The sequence below is a fragment of the Rattus norvegicus genome (assembly GCF_036323735.1).
Source record: "Rattus norvegicus strain BN/NHsdMcwi chromosome Y unlocalized genomic scaffold, GRCr8 chrY_unlocalized_11, whole genome shotgun sequence".
Taxonomy (NCBI): Eukaryota; Metazoa; Chordata; class Mammalia; order Rodentia; family Muridae; genus Rattus; species Rattus norvegicus.
Genome location: NW_026947369.1, coordinates 623,623 through 639,208, shown reverse-complemented (window position 1 = coordinate 639,208; position 15,586 = coordinate 623,623). Strand labels below are relative to the sequence as shown.

At 36.6% G+C, this 15,586-nt stretch overlaps 1 long non-coding RNA gene across 6 annotated transcripts in view; it reads left to right on the top strand.

The window, feature by feature from the left end:
• The window catches only part of LOC134484573 (uncharacterized), a 59,610-nt gene that overhangs the window by 29,014 nt on the left and 15,010 nt on the right, over window positions 1-15,586 (top strand). For 2 of the 6 annotated variants that reach the window (XR_010062043.1, XR_010062042.1), the window contains exon 4: window positions 11,353-11,466. This is a non-coding gene — a long non-coding RNA (uncharacterized LOC134484573). Of the gene's footprint in view, window positions 1-10,220; window positions 10,293-11,352; window positions 14,116-15,586 lie in introns of those variants that run through there. The other 4 variants (XR_010062041.1, XR_010062040.1, XR_010062045.1 and 1 more) reach the window with 3 other exon arrangements.

Sequence of the window (15,586 nt, the reverse complement as noted above, 5' to 3'; positions counted from 1 at the left end):
GTCAATCCATTTTCTTATGAGTTTCATGAATTCATTGATTTTAATGTGGAGTAGTAGAACATTGTACAGGTGTATCACATTTTATGTATCCATTCATCAGTTGAAGAGCATCTTGATTCTTTCCAGTTCCTGGCTATTATAAATAATAATGCTGTGAGCATAGTGGAGCATGTGTCTTTGTTGTATGTTGCACCATCTTTTGTGTGTATGCAGAGTACAGGTACAGCTGGGTCCTCAGTTAGGGCATTATCCAATTTTCTCAGGAAACTTCAGAATGATTTCCAGAGTTATCATACAGGTTTGCAATCCCTCCAATAATGGAGCAGTGTTCCTCTTTCTCCATAACCTCACCAACATCTGTTGTCACCTGAGTTTTTGATCTTAGCCATTCTGACTGCCGTGAGGTGGAACCTCGGGACTATTTTTATTTTTATTTCCTTGATGACTAAGGATGTTGAACATTTCTTGACACACTTCTCAGCTATTTGTTATTCCTTAGTTGAGAATTCTCTGTTTAGCTCTGCACCCCATTTTTCATAGGATTATTTGGCTCTCTGGTGTCTAACTTCTTGAGTTATTTGTATATTTTGGATATTACCTCTGTATCAGGTGTAGGATTGATAAAGATCTTTTCCCAATCATTTGTTTGCTGTTTTCTCCTAATAACAGTGTCCTTTGACTTACAGAATCTTTGCAGTTTTACGAAGTCTCATTTCTGATTCTTGATCTTACAGTACAAACCAGTGGTGTTTAGTTCAGGAAATTTTTCCCAGTGCCCATGTGATCAAGATTCTTCTCTACTTATAGTTTCAGTTTATTGGGTTTGATGTAGAGGTTTTCGATCCACTCAGACTTAAGGTTTGATTAGACCAATAAAAATGAATCGATTTGCATACTTCTACATGCTGCCCTCCACTTGTTGAAAATCCTAATTTTTTTTCATTGGATGGTTTTGGCCTCTTTGTCAAATATCAAGTGACCATTGATGTGTGTGTTTGTTTTGGGGTCTTCAATTCTATTCCACTTATCAACATTCCTAGATCTGTACAAATACAACTTTTTTTTTGTCATTGATTTTTTTTAATCACTATTGCCCTGTAATACTGCTTGAGGTAAGGAATGGTGATTCTCCCAGAGGTTCTTTTATTGTGGAGTACAGCATATGTATGTTGTGCCATCACTTTTATTAAATTCTAAAAAGTCTTTAATCTTTCTTTATTTCTTGCTTGACAAGTTATCTTTGAGTGGAGCACTGTTCAACTTACAGGTATGTGTGGGCTCGCTGATGTTTTGTGGATATTGAAGATCAGCCTTTGTTTGTCACGGTTTGATTGGATAAATGGACATATTTCAGTTTTCTTAGATCTGTTGAGGCCTGTTTTGTGACTTGTTATATGATTAGTTTTGGAAAAAATACTATGAGATGCTGGGAAGAAGGCATATTATTTTATTTTAGGATGAAATATTATATAAATATATGTAATGTCCGTTTTGTTCACAACTTCTGTTAGTTTGTCTAGATCTTTGTTTAATTTCTATTTCCATGATCTGTCCATTGAAGAGAACGTGGTGTTGAAATCTCCCACTCTTATTATGTGAGGAACATTGGGTGCTTTGAGCTTTAGTAAGGTATCCTTTAGGAATGCATTGCCCATGTATTTGGAGCAAAAATATTTAGGAGTGAGAGTTCCTATTGCTGTGATAATCTTTTGATAAATATGAAATTTCCTTCCTCACCTGTTTGGAAAACTTTTGGTTGATAATCGATTATATTCCATAGTAGAATGGCAAATCCAGCTTCCGTCTATCAGACCATTTGCTTCAAAATTTGTTTTCTAGCCTAATACTCTCAGGTAGTGTCTGTCTTTGTCTCTAAGTTGTGTTTTTTACATGCAACAAAATGCTGGGTACTCTTTATGTATCCATTCATTTAGTCTATGTCTTTCTATTGGGGAATTCACTCCACTGTTGTTAAAATATATTAAGGAATAGTGATTGTTGCTTCTGTCATTTTTGTTGTTAGAGGTAGAATCATGTTTGTGTGTCTCTTTTCTTTTGGTTTCATAGCAAGATTAGTTTGTTGCTTTTTATAGTGTGTAGTCTCCCTCCTTGTGTTAGAGTTTTCTACCTATTATCTTTCGTAGGGCTGGATTTGTAGAAAGATACTGTATAAATTTCGTTCTGTCATGGAATATCTTCTTTATTCCATATGTGTTAATTGAGAATTTTCCTGGCAATAGTAGACTGGAATGGCTTTTGTGTTCTTTTATGGTCTAGAGTATATCATTGCAGGATCTTCTGACTTTCATAGTATCTGGTGAGAAATATTGTGTAATTCTCATAGGTCTGACTTTATATGTTACTTGACCTTTTTCCCTTATTGCCTTTAAACTTCTTTCTTTATTTTGTGCATTTAGTGTTTTGACTATCATGCGATGTGAGGAATTTCTTTTCTGGTAAGATCTACTTAGAGCTCTTTTGGCTTCTGGCATGTTTTTCGGCATCTCTGTCTTTAGGTTGGGGAAGATTTCTTCAAATTTTTTTGAAGATATATACTGGCCCTATAAGTTGGGATTCTTCACTCTCTTTTATACTTCTTATTCTAACACTCGATCTTCTCATTGTGTCCTTGAGTCCAAACAACAGGTAACTTGGAGCAGAAAAGATGGTCTTATCTCTGCCTTCAAGTGTGTAGGCACTCTTACCAACTGGTTTTCAGCTCTCAGTACAGCCAGAAAACAAAAAAGTCCTTCAGCTGAATTCTCCTAGTTCCCTGTGTAAATATTGTGTACCTCCTTCAAATGATAAACTCTGAAAGCCTTATTTTATCCAAAATAGTTTTGGTGCATATGTGTGTGTGTGTGTGTGTGTGTGTGTGTGTGTGTGTGTGTGTGTGTGTGTGTCACATGTCCAGCAGACTCTGAATGGTCATTCCTTCAGTCTCCAAAGAACAATATCTCCCTACCCCTCTTATGGATATTTTATTTACTCTTTCAAGGAAGGAGTGAATCATCAGGATTTTGGTCCTCCTTCTTGAGTTTCGTGTGGTCTGTGCCTTGTATCATAGTTAACTTGAGCATTTGCACTGATATCCAATTAAAGATGAGTGCATACTTTGTTTTTCTGTAATTGAGTAACCACCCTCTGGATGATATTTTCTAGGTGCATCCATTTGCCTATGAATTTCATGAACTCATTATTTTTGATAAATGAGTACTAGTCCATTGTGTAAATATAGGCCATTTTCTGTATCCATTCTTCTCGTGTAGCACATCTGGGTTAATTCCAGTTTCTGGATATTATGATTAAGGCTGCTATGAACATAGTTTAACATTTGTCTTTGTTGTATGTTGGAGCATCTTTTGGGTATATATGCCCAGGGGAGGTATAGTTGGGTCTTCAGCAAGTGCAATGACCAATTTTTGAGGAAACTCAGGTCTGATTTTCAGGGAGGTTGTACCAATTTGCAATCCCAACAACAATGGAGGAGTGTTCCTCTTTCTCCACATCCTTTCCAGCATCTGCTGTCACCTGAGTCTTTGATCTTAGCCATTCTGACTGATGTGAGATAGAATCACAGGGTTGTTTTGATTTGCATTTCCTTTATGACTAAGTAGGTTATACATAAACCAAATCGTTCTAAGATATGATGTTACCTTAACTGTTGTTCTGTATATAGCTGTGTGCCAATTGAACATTTCTATCTCCTTCTTCAAAGTTCAAGTCAAATCACATCAAGGAAATCCACACACAATCACATATGCAGAAGCCAATAGAAGGGGCAGTGTCAGAAAGTGCCTAGAACACATATGCACAGGAGAAAATTTTCAGAACAGTACACCAAAGGCTCTAAGATCACCAGTCAATTTACAAAATCCCATCATTCTGAAAACTTTCTTTAAAGCCAAGTACACTACCAATAGGAAAACAACAACCTACACATTTGGAAAAGAGTTTTACGAACCCTACATTTGAGAGAGTGCTAAAATTAAAAATATAAGAACTCAGAAAGGTAAACTCCCACACAACAAAGAACCCAACTTTTAAACTGGATTAGAGAGCTAACCAAGAATTCTCAACTGAGGTATCTCAATAGGTGAAAAACATATCGAGAAATGTTTAACATCCTTAGTTCACATAAAGGCAAATCAAAATGAACATAAGAGTCTTCCTTAAAACAATCAGATTGGCTAAGACAAAAAACTAATGCAGTAGCAGAGTGGGCTAGGATGTAGAGAAAGTGGAACACTCCTCCACTGCTTGCGGGATTAGTAGTTGATAGCCACTTTGGATAATATCAGTGTGGAGGTCCAGAGAAAATTGCAAATAGCTTTACTTGAAAACCCAGCTTTACCACTCACTTCAACACATATACTCAAACTTGATCCACACATAACGTGGACATGTGGTTGAAGATATTCACAGCAGTCTTACTTATAACAGTCGAATGCTGGAAAGAACCATGATATACCTCATCTCCACTCAGGAATAAATACAGAAAGTTTGCTATATGTAAACAATGGAACATTACTTAGGTATTAAATATGAGGACACCAAGAACTCTGTAGACAAATGATGGAACATGAAAATAGTGAAGTAACAGAAATCGAAAAGGACATAACATGGGATGGACTTAGTGACTAGTAGATGTTAGCCCTGCTAACAGAATACCCACTATACAAATCTTTTATAACATGAAGGGTAACATGTGAGAAGGCCAAATGGCGGATACTTGGAACCCACTTAGAAGGGAGAACAAAATAGTCATGGAATGCAGTGGAGTGGAAGAATCTAGCTAGATGTGGAAAATGATGGAAAAAGTGGTGGGAGTTGCACCAATTAAAAGAGACAGGAGAGAAATTCAGAGGAAACGTGGAGTAAATAACAATAAGCGTCAGTGGTGGGTGGTGAACTTGGGTATCCCCAGGAAAATCCCAGATGCCAGAGATGCAAGTGTATCCCAGAAACTTACTGTGATGGTGGTAGTTTAAATACCGAGCAGGAAAATAGATAGAACAACTAGAGACTTCCTCCTGTAGCTAGACATGCCCCCCAGTGAAGGGGTGGTGCTGCCCACACAGCTCACATTTGTTTTACCTATAAATCTCCAATCTAAAAAATGTAAATACAAAAATGGAGCAGAGACTGAAGGAAAGGCAATCCAGAGACCACCCGACCAGAAGAACAATTTCATCCAGAGACTCCAAAACCTCAGACTATTCCTGAGGTCAAGATGTGCTCGCAGATAAGAGCCTAATACGTCTGTCCTCCGTGGGGCTCTGCCATCACCTGACCGTGACAGATGCAGAAACACCTAAGCATTTGACAGCACCTGACAGCCACAAAGGAAGAGATAGGGGAATGACTTAAGGATCTGGAGGGATTTGGAACCCAATATGAAGAACAACAGTATCAATTAAGCTTACCCTTCAGAGGTTCAGGAAATTTTCCACCTTCTAGTATATGCTTTGGCCAGTCCAAGACTTCTGCTACATAGATACCAGAGCATATGGGGAAGACAACTGCCTCAACTGCCATATCTGGGAAGGGAAGCAATTGGTCCTGTGGAGATGTCATATCAAAGAGAAGGGGGATGTTAGAGGGCAAAAGTCGAAGTGGGGAGCACCATATTAGAAAAATGAGGATCGGAATAGCTTAGGGAATTTAAGAAAGAAAAACCAGTTTGGGAAATGACATTTGAAATGTAAACAAATAAATATATTATTTTATACATATAATGTGTACAATATAACACATTTATGTTTACAACAGAGATATTCACATCTGTCTCCTTAAGGACTATATATTTCATTTTCTCTACTATAGGTTTGTTGAGAGTTGAAATCCATAATTTTCGTGAGTTTCTTACTATTGAAAATCACATAGATACACCCAATCAATGTTTTATCTCCTGTCCTTATAGCTATAAATCTTTAGTTACCACTACAAAAAAAATATTTTTTATTTCTGTTGCATTGGGATTCCTTTCTATGCCTCAAATGTTTCCCAACTTAACTGTACATCTCTATATTCCCTCCATTGTCATCCTCTTCCCTCTTTCTTCACGTTTGACATTCCTGTTCTTGACAGTGTTCCTCTGCAATCCATAAGTTCATTTGTACGTCCCAAAGTGAGGACAGTCTGGACCGCATCCCTTGAATTTACACTAAACTAATCAAACCGAAATAGTGTGGAGAATTAACATTCAGATTAAAGTGAAAATGTCTCCCATTTTTCTTTTTTGATCTGGATTATCTCATCTATGATGACTTTCACAAGATCCATTCATTGTCCTGAAAATTACATGCTTTCCTTTTTCAATCTGTAAAAGACCCACATTTTCTTTATGCACTCATTTGTAAAGGAACAACTTGAATATTTCTAATTATTCAAGGTTCTCTATACTAGGATGAATCAAAATTTGGATATATTTTCCTCGAGTTATATCTTTAGGCGCATCCATTTCCGGATTCCTGAAGAAACATCATACTGATTTCAAAAGGTGCTGTAGAAGTTTGCATTCCAACCAGGAGAATAGTAATGTTCCCCTCTCTCCATAACACAGCAAACATAAGTTGACTCATGTGTTATAAAACTAAAATTTCTGAAAGGGAGGAAAAAATTCTCAGAATAATTTTGTTTTGCATTTCTGTATTGTATAAGGATGATAAATATTTCACTTTCGATTCTTAGTCACTTGAGTTTCTTCACTTTCGAATATTTTGTTTAGATATGTAGCCTAATTTAATTTAGTTTCTTGATATATAGTGTTTTAGTTTTTCTAATATTATTTATAGAAGCACGTTTTTGAACATGTACATGGAAATAATGCTTACTATTTTTGAAAATAGCCACTTTAAAATCATTAAGATCAAATTACATAATGCACTCATTAAACTCACAGAATTGGCAGATCTGTTTTAACCAACTGAAATCATAAGGTCGCTTCATGAAATATCCCTATATAATAAAACATTTTCTACATACATTATACTGAGGAATATAGTTTATATATTTTACTCTTTGAGAATTTCCACCAATGAATGTTGATGATAATTTTCCATTTATTTTTTCCACATCACTCTATTTCTTTGAATCCTTCCTGTGTATATCTTCTACATTAAAGTACTGTTTAATAACTCTATGATAAACCCTTACAAATAATTTTCAATCCTCCAACTGAAGATACTAACTGTCCATAGTATGTCAGATAGGTATAGCAGTTTTCAGGCCTTTTCCCTGCATTCTTCCCTGTTGACTGGTTTGAAGCTGTGCAGGAAACAACAGCTGCTATGTGACACATGGATACTTCTTGTATCCAGAAGACACACTTTATGTCTGATCCCTCCCACAATTTTCTACACCTAAAGTCTCTTTTCACCTTGTTTCAGAATGGCTTTTTGGCCTTGTGGAAGGTGTATAACATGTATATCCAACTCATCCTGGCTGAAATCAGTAAAATGTAGACAACTATATAATGAATGAAAGGAAGGGGTCACTCTTGGAAAGTATTAACAAGATCGTCATAACCTCTGGCCATGTTAGGTAATGAAAGGGTTGAATTAATAAAATGATAGAGAATATAGGAAACATGGAGAAAACACAGATTATTTAGATTTACAGTCCCAAATCTAGAATATTTTTTAAAGCATTCGTGATTTACTGTGGGGAGCTGGCGTAGTGGCAATCCCAAGATGGAGTCCGGGACTGCTGCCACGTCTCACGAATAGCACCTGAACTTAAGCCCATGCCCCATTGTGAGAACTGCGCAGGCGCACCATAACATTATATGACGTGGACCTATGAACAGAGGTTACACAGACTGGTGAGGTAGTTGAGGGAGGATATAAGGGAGTGGGCTCGGGGGCTGGATGGAGGCATTGTTCCTGCTTGCAGACAAAAGGGTTCCTGAATAAACTGCTTTGAGAAGAACGTGTGGTGTTGCTCCTTTCCTGCTGGTCGGGGTTGGAAGTGAGAGTATATACTAGATGTATTGGGTATAGCAATATTAAATCAGCTCACTTTGCATAATTAAAACAGCTCTATACTAAATAATTACATAGAATCAGGTATTTAATTTCTTCCACCTCAAATATCATAGATTCACATGTATTCAGTTGAAAAGAAATGAATATACATTTAAATAGCATTTAAAGTTTTTAGGACTATTTCATAAAGTAGACAAAAGGATTTAATACATTAAAATTCTATTTTGAATCTGGTATTATCTAACAATGATAGAGAAAATAAGGAGAGAGAGTGAGACAGGGGGACAATCTGGCAAAAGGGAAGGTAATGAGAGAGGGAGAAAGAGGTACGGACCACTGACACAAAGAGAGGAAGAGGGAGTATTTTACACACTAATTTAAACCTATACACACATATTCTCAATAAAATACTTGTGAACAGATTCAAGTCAACATTAAAAATAATCTTCTACCAGATAAGCTTTCTTCAAATCCCAGACATACAAGAGAGAAAAATTTAAAGCAGGTCCACTACAAGCAGCAAGAAGACAAGAATATACACTGGTTTCACAACTATGTATTACAGTATTTGGAATTTTAGCTGGAGGAATATGACAACCGAAGAAGATCCAGGGAATACAAATGAAAAATTAAGAAATCAAAATGTTCTCGTTTGCAGATGTCATGACACCATTTTAAAAACTCTAAAAATGTATCAGTCTCTTAAGACTGAAAAATACGGTCATAAAAGCAGAATATCATACGAACACACAAAATTCCTTAGCCTTCCTTTATGCCAATCCAAACCATACTTTGAGGAAATATGGGTCAAATTCCCCTCACAATAATCTGAATATATAAAATAAAATATTGTGGATGAAAATATTAAAAATGCAAAGACCACTATGAATTAGCTAGACGTGATCCTGAATAGAGACAATTGTTCTTTAAAAGTTTAAGTTTCTTAAAGCTGAAAATATATTCACAATTCAAAGTGAAAACTCAAAACACGTTATCGTTTCTGTTTTCCAATTTCAAACCATGGGAGAGAAACAAGGGATGTATTCCACTTGAAACACTCTTAAAATATATAACAAAATACCCTGAATTCGCATAGATATAAAGCATACTATGAGAAGACATACGAAGTAACCATGATCCATCCAGAAAACATATAAGAACATTCCAGCTGATGTTCTGAAGGACCTTAAAGACTTGAATAAATCAAACTTTTATAGTTTTAAGAATAAGTAGATAGTATAATAATGTCAATTTTTGATTAATTAATAAAGGAAGGCTAAGGAATTTTGTGTGTTCGTATGATATTCTGATTTTATGACCGTATTTTTTCAGTCTTAAGAGACTGATACATTTTTAGAGTTTTTAAAATGGTGTCATGACATCTGCAAACGAGAACATTTTGATTTCTTAATTTTTCATTTGTATTCCCTGGATCATCTTCGGTTGTCATATTCCTCTAGCTAAAATTCCAAATACTGTAATACATAGTTGTGAAACCAGTGTATATTCTTGTCTTCTTGCTGCTTGTAGTGGACCTGCTTTAAATTTTTCTCTCTTGTATGTCTGGGATTTGAAGAAAGCTTCTCTGGTAGAAGATTATTATTAGAAATAAAATCTCCTCTTCTGGAGATTGCAGATTAGCCTCAGGAAATGGTTTTTGGCTGGCAGCAGCATTGACAAAACAGTGGTTTGGTGGAGGATTTTCCATCAAAAACCTTAGCTTTACCACAGAGGCTAGGTCCAAAATACAAATGATAGTCAGTCAACAGTTTGCCATATCTTGTTATCCAAAGAAAAGGAACAGTTGATTTAGTCATGATTCGGTGATGACTCTAATTCATTTCAGAAACATAGATATTGCCAGCATATATAAAACCAAAAGACCCATTGTCAAACAGCAGTATTCTCCGCATTGCCCACAGTCACCATAGTAATACCAGTGGTGAGCTCTATAGTATGGTTTGTTTCTGTTTCCTGTTTTTGCAGCTTATAAACCTTGTTTCTTTGACCCACAGAGAAGTTTCAAATAAAATAATGAAAAAAAAATTTGAATTGAAAGCTATTGGTCGCTTGTAGTTGTAGTTAAAAATGAGGACCTCAAGCAATCTTCACTTGGTCCTCTTCTTTTAGGATTGGGGTTGATTCGCTTTTGCTTTTGCTTTTAGTTTCATTTTGGTGATTTTTTTTGTTTTATTATGTTTTCTTTTTCTTTTTGTTCTTTTCTACATGCAGAGATCAAGAAGTGGTCAGAAGAATTTCAAGTACAAATTCAGATGGCTGGAAAGAGCCCAGTCTCTCTAACAGGTCCACATTGTTTGCTGTACTAGGGATTTTTCTCTTGCCTTTCATATTGCCCATTTCCACTTTTTGGATCCTTTTATCCTGGCATAATTAATACTACATGTATATTACAATTATTTGAATTTCAACTCTGAAATTCTAACTCCTCTATCTCCCACACAAAACCAGAGACATGGATTGAGTCTTGTTTGGTCACGTTTTGATTCTTAGATCGGGAATCTTCCTGCAAACACTGAAGGTCCTGTTCCCAAATTGATTCTCTATAGTTCAATAAAGATGCTCTTGGCCAACCAGTTGTGAGGATATCTAGTATTCCTGCAAACAGGCTAGTAGACACAAGGGTGGAGAAAGGATTTAAGGGTGGAGTAAGAGCTACCAGTCATGTGAGATCTAGTATGGAGTGGCCATTGGTGTAGCAGGCAGGATGTTAGAAACACAGTAAGATAAGCTCATATTTGGGGTGCTGCGCTATGACTAATGACAACTGAGCAATTGAGATAGGGCAGATTTAGAGGTGTTGAGAAGGGAGTAAAAAGGACAGTTTGCTATTTGGTAGAGGCTTAAAAATCCTGAAAATAGAGCTAAAGCACATCAAATGTTCTTAAGCGTATGTGGCTTTCAAGTGCATTATAAGGGAACCTGATCAGCTCTGGGAGCTTGGACTTCCTTGAGCTTAAAGTGAGGCAGTAGGAACAATTTCTGCAGAGTCTTATGAGAGCAATCCATGACCATAACGACCGTGTCCAAAGTCACCTTGACCATGAGAGTTAAAGCTGACCCACATGTATCTTTTGATATAACCATTTCTTCTTTGTGATCTTTTAGTGTTCCATTTGCTCAAAATTATTAGTGAAGAGGGTAAAATGATACTAAAGGCTACTCTTGGTTGTCAACTATTCATCTGAGATTAATTAAACCCCATAGATAGAGGGAATATGTGAATAATTTCTGCATAATATAAGGTCAATGTAAAATGTATTTCTTATATGGATCTTTGGGGTGGGATGTTGCTTCTTTAACCTAGAACTTCATCAATATCTCGTCTTTATATTTATTTTTTCAGGCATCTGCAGATACTACCTTTTGAGGAATGAATCCTTCTCAGGAGACAATAGACGGAACCTGCACTTCAATGATAATTAAATGGCACTTCAAGATATCAAATCAAAATATCAAAGTGAGAATGGAATAAATTTATTAGTACAGTGTTTTGCAAACAACTTCTTTCACAAACAGCCTTGGAAGGAGAATTCTGAAATTTTGCATTTCATATTTGACTTTGCTGGTACTCTGACAAAATCAACTCACAACTGTTTGGGGCTTTATGGGCAATTAAATACTACAAACAGAGCTGAATGAATCAGTGCTCTGCGGTATGTGTTAATATGGCTACAGTGAAGAACAACTATGCTAAAGCTATTCATCTGTTTTTCAAACAGCATCCTCATGCAACTGTGGACTTCTGTGGGTCGTTGGATGGATAGGTTGAGAACACTGGCTGAGAGCTGCAAATGCAGAAGTGGGATGGTACATGATTGGATCATGAAAGGCCTGTGTGTAAATCATAAACAACTTCACAATATTCAATACTTTAATAATTACTAGGAAGTAGACTTCTGTAAAATGACTTCAGCAGACCAGCATGGTAGAAAAACAGTAACTGATTCCCTGGAGATTTAAATCCACTGGATTGTGAAACATGGACTTAGAGGTAGAGACATGTCAGCACATGAAGACTGGATAATGAAACCACTGTTGTCTCTTAAGTTTCCCTAACCCATGGTTTGAGGCCAACAGCAACAGATTTTTTGCACTGAGGAATAGAATAAAGGCCAATTTGTTGAAAATCCCAATCATAAGAAAATACTGAAATCATCTGTGACAAACATCAACTCTCAGCATGGTTTCAGGATGTCTGAATGTCTGCTGTCAGCATGGGCTTTTACTGACATCCCTTTTATAACTGCAGAGCTCGAATCTGCTTCAGCCACATCATCATCTCTTAATTCTGTTGCAGGTAGATTAGATCACTGTGTCTGCCTATGCAGTCTTTCTCTACATATAAAGACCCAAGGAACAAATCTCACTCCAGGCAGCTGTTGAAAGTAATTTTGAATCGCATTGGTGTTGTTAGTAGATGTAATGTCTTCAAATCCCAGAAGACCATGTTTGCAAAGGAGTTGATTGAGGAAGTCTTGGGTATTTCTTTCATAGGGGCAGGTGGGATTGATGAACAGGACCGCTTTCTCAGACTTGATCTTGCAGTTCACATACACGTGAGCCATGCTGACAGGGTGCAGCTTCCCAGAATAGAATGTTCAGTTGAAGATACTGGTCTGTTTGAGAGTGGCAAACCCAATGTATTCTAAACCATGCATTCTAGTTGAATCCCTATAGAAAACATGGAAGAAAGAAGCATTTACTTTTTCATTTTTGCACTAACAATGCTACCAAACACTCACAGACATTAGAACCTGCATACTGAAGATGTATCCATATACAAATGACCAGATGTGACATCTAGCCTTTTGAACTAATAAAATAATGGATTCTAGGACTTTAAAAATAGTCAGCCAGTGTTAAAGTATGTGGTCCATAGTGTGTGATAATTGTGACTAGTTCGATAGCTCTGTACAGAGAGATTCATCCTTTACTATCTCTTAGGGAACACGAACTACTACACCAGGTATCTAGAGAAGACCTTTTACTGCAGTTTGAGTCTAGCAAGAGTTTCAGTTCAGTTACAAATTTCCAATGGCCACATACCCTTAGTCTGATATTCATACGCTGCTTTGATACAGTCCTACTTATATTCTATAGTTCTTGTCAACCGAATTAAAAGAGCATTGTATCCTATTAAAGAAATGCACAGTAATTTATTTGCATGAGTGCAGCAGAGAGAAGGATTATAGGATAAACAAGAATTGGAAAGCAAGATGTCCTTCCTTCTGAGGAACAAGACCAGGAAACCTGAACTACATAAAAATCTGAAACAAGTTGTCTGAAGTTTGTTCTTTCCTTCAATCATGGGGCTCCTAGTGAAGGAGCTCAGTTCTCAAGAGTTGGCAAAAATTACCTTTATTGCTGAGCCAGGACAATTGCTGAATACTTCATTCATGGACCTGAAGAAACTCTGTATCCATCCTGCTATAATATGTATATATCTATGTATCATTCATAGAATGGACACTTTACTGTTGGTTTGAAAGCAACAGTTTGTCCCTGGAGAGACACAGATTTCTTCTTTCACAAATTATTTCTGATGGTGGGTCTCATAAGTTCATTCCGGTATTTGCTTTACAGTAATCATTCAGTGATCTGGAAGAAACACTTATTTAATGTTGTGAGATCTACTAGAACAATATCAACCATCATTTTCCCTTCCCAGTTTAATTCTGAATCATTCTCCACTAAAGGTCTGTGGTCTCTGATGAAGGCAGCATCTCCACAGACTAGTCTGAATATTGCTCTTAGCACTGCATTTATGATACATCAATGTGATTTCCTTACCACTCTCATTCCCTAGAGAGTTTTTCAATTCATTTCATCTGATGGGTCTAATGTACATCATCACCAAGGATGAGTTTTGAGAGTTTTGCTAAAAAATTTAAAAAAAGAAAGAAATAATAGGAAAGAAAAGAAATAAAGGAAAACTGCAAGCTTATCTCACCAATTGACTCAGAAATCTAAAGTTTTATTCAGTGGAAATAATTGTGGAAAGTCTGAGATGATGATGTTTCAACTAGAAGCACTTCTCTCTCCAGGATATTAGTGTAAGAGTGAAACTGCACTATTGGTATCCAAAGAATGGAGGAGTTTACTCTGAGCAGACAACACAATACTTGTCTTTTATTTCTTACTTAGGACATTTTTATAATTGACAAAAAGAATAAATGCAATGAGCTCTCAGGAAAACATCTGTGACCTTCCAAAAACTTTGGAATAAAGAAATGAATGATATAAAATCTCTCACTTCCAGGAGCCATAAGAACTGCGAAGTCCAGATGTTTGTGAGAGGCTCACACCTTTTGATTCCCATATGTGGAAGGCTCAGAACAAGTCTATCTCTTCAGTGATCCTACTGAACTCCTACCAAGGACTCACTGAGCTTTCCCAAGGACCGTGTATTTCTTCCTTTTTTTATACCAAGACAGAAGACCAGCTTCCTCCTTCCCATCTCTGGTCTCTTCATCCTCTTTCTTCTCACTCCACAATGGATACTCTGAATTAGAGTTTAATTAGTAAATACTAGAGGTACTGAAGGGATATCTGGATGGAGTTGCAGTAACAACAACACTTGTGACATCACTGAAGAAGCTAGTCCTCTCCAGGTTACAATAGATGTTTCAGGGAGGGCCTCATGATTATGTCATTGAGATGTTACCTGTTAAAAAGCTTTCCTTACATTGACCAGATTCAAAGGTGCCCATTCCACATATGTCTCCTGTGACACAGGGGAAACCTTTATGTACTCCCTCTCTCTAAAGGTAGAGACTTCTCTTTGCTTTATTAGCTGTTACTTGAGATGGAGAAAGTATGTCAGGGGCTTGCCATGGGTAGAAGATTTAGGAACATGTAGTGTAGGAGATAATTCTAGATAATATTTTTATTCCCAGGTTCATTCCTGAGACATAGAGTTCAATTTTCTTCGTTATCTATGTATCACAATGGCCAGTATTTTCCGTGCAGACCTTTAATTAAATGAATATTGTATTTCACTTTCTTATTGTACATTCCTTGACAGGGGAATTCATAATTATTCCTGAAGGTGTACTCAAAAATTCTGTTTTCCAATTCCATTTTCTGCAATGATTTTGACAACAAAGTGTGCCCATCTTTAGAGTGAGCATAACGGTATGAATACTGTGTACTCACTTCTAATATTAAACTCCTAAATGCTTCTTTTATGTAATAATTACAAGGCATCAGCAAAGCAAAGGGCAAGATGGGGTACAGAATTCGGTTCTATAGTCCCATTTGATATCAATTCTGCACTACCTATCTTCCTGTGTCCCTATGGCCAGACTTAAGGGTTTTGGATGTTTTATCATTATTCTTTCTTAAGTAGAAACCTTAGATACCTGAGGATAGGCAGGGAGAAAAACGGCATGGTTATCAGTCAAACCTCAAATTCAATATGTTCATAATACAGGAGGGAGTCTATTTGACATTGTCATTTCTGAATTCTACATTCTTGACCTAGTTGGGCAGATTCTATGTTAACATTCCAACTAACCACCTGGCTGTAGGAGCCACAAAAAGTATATATATATACATCTGCCACCAAAATGATATAA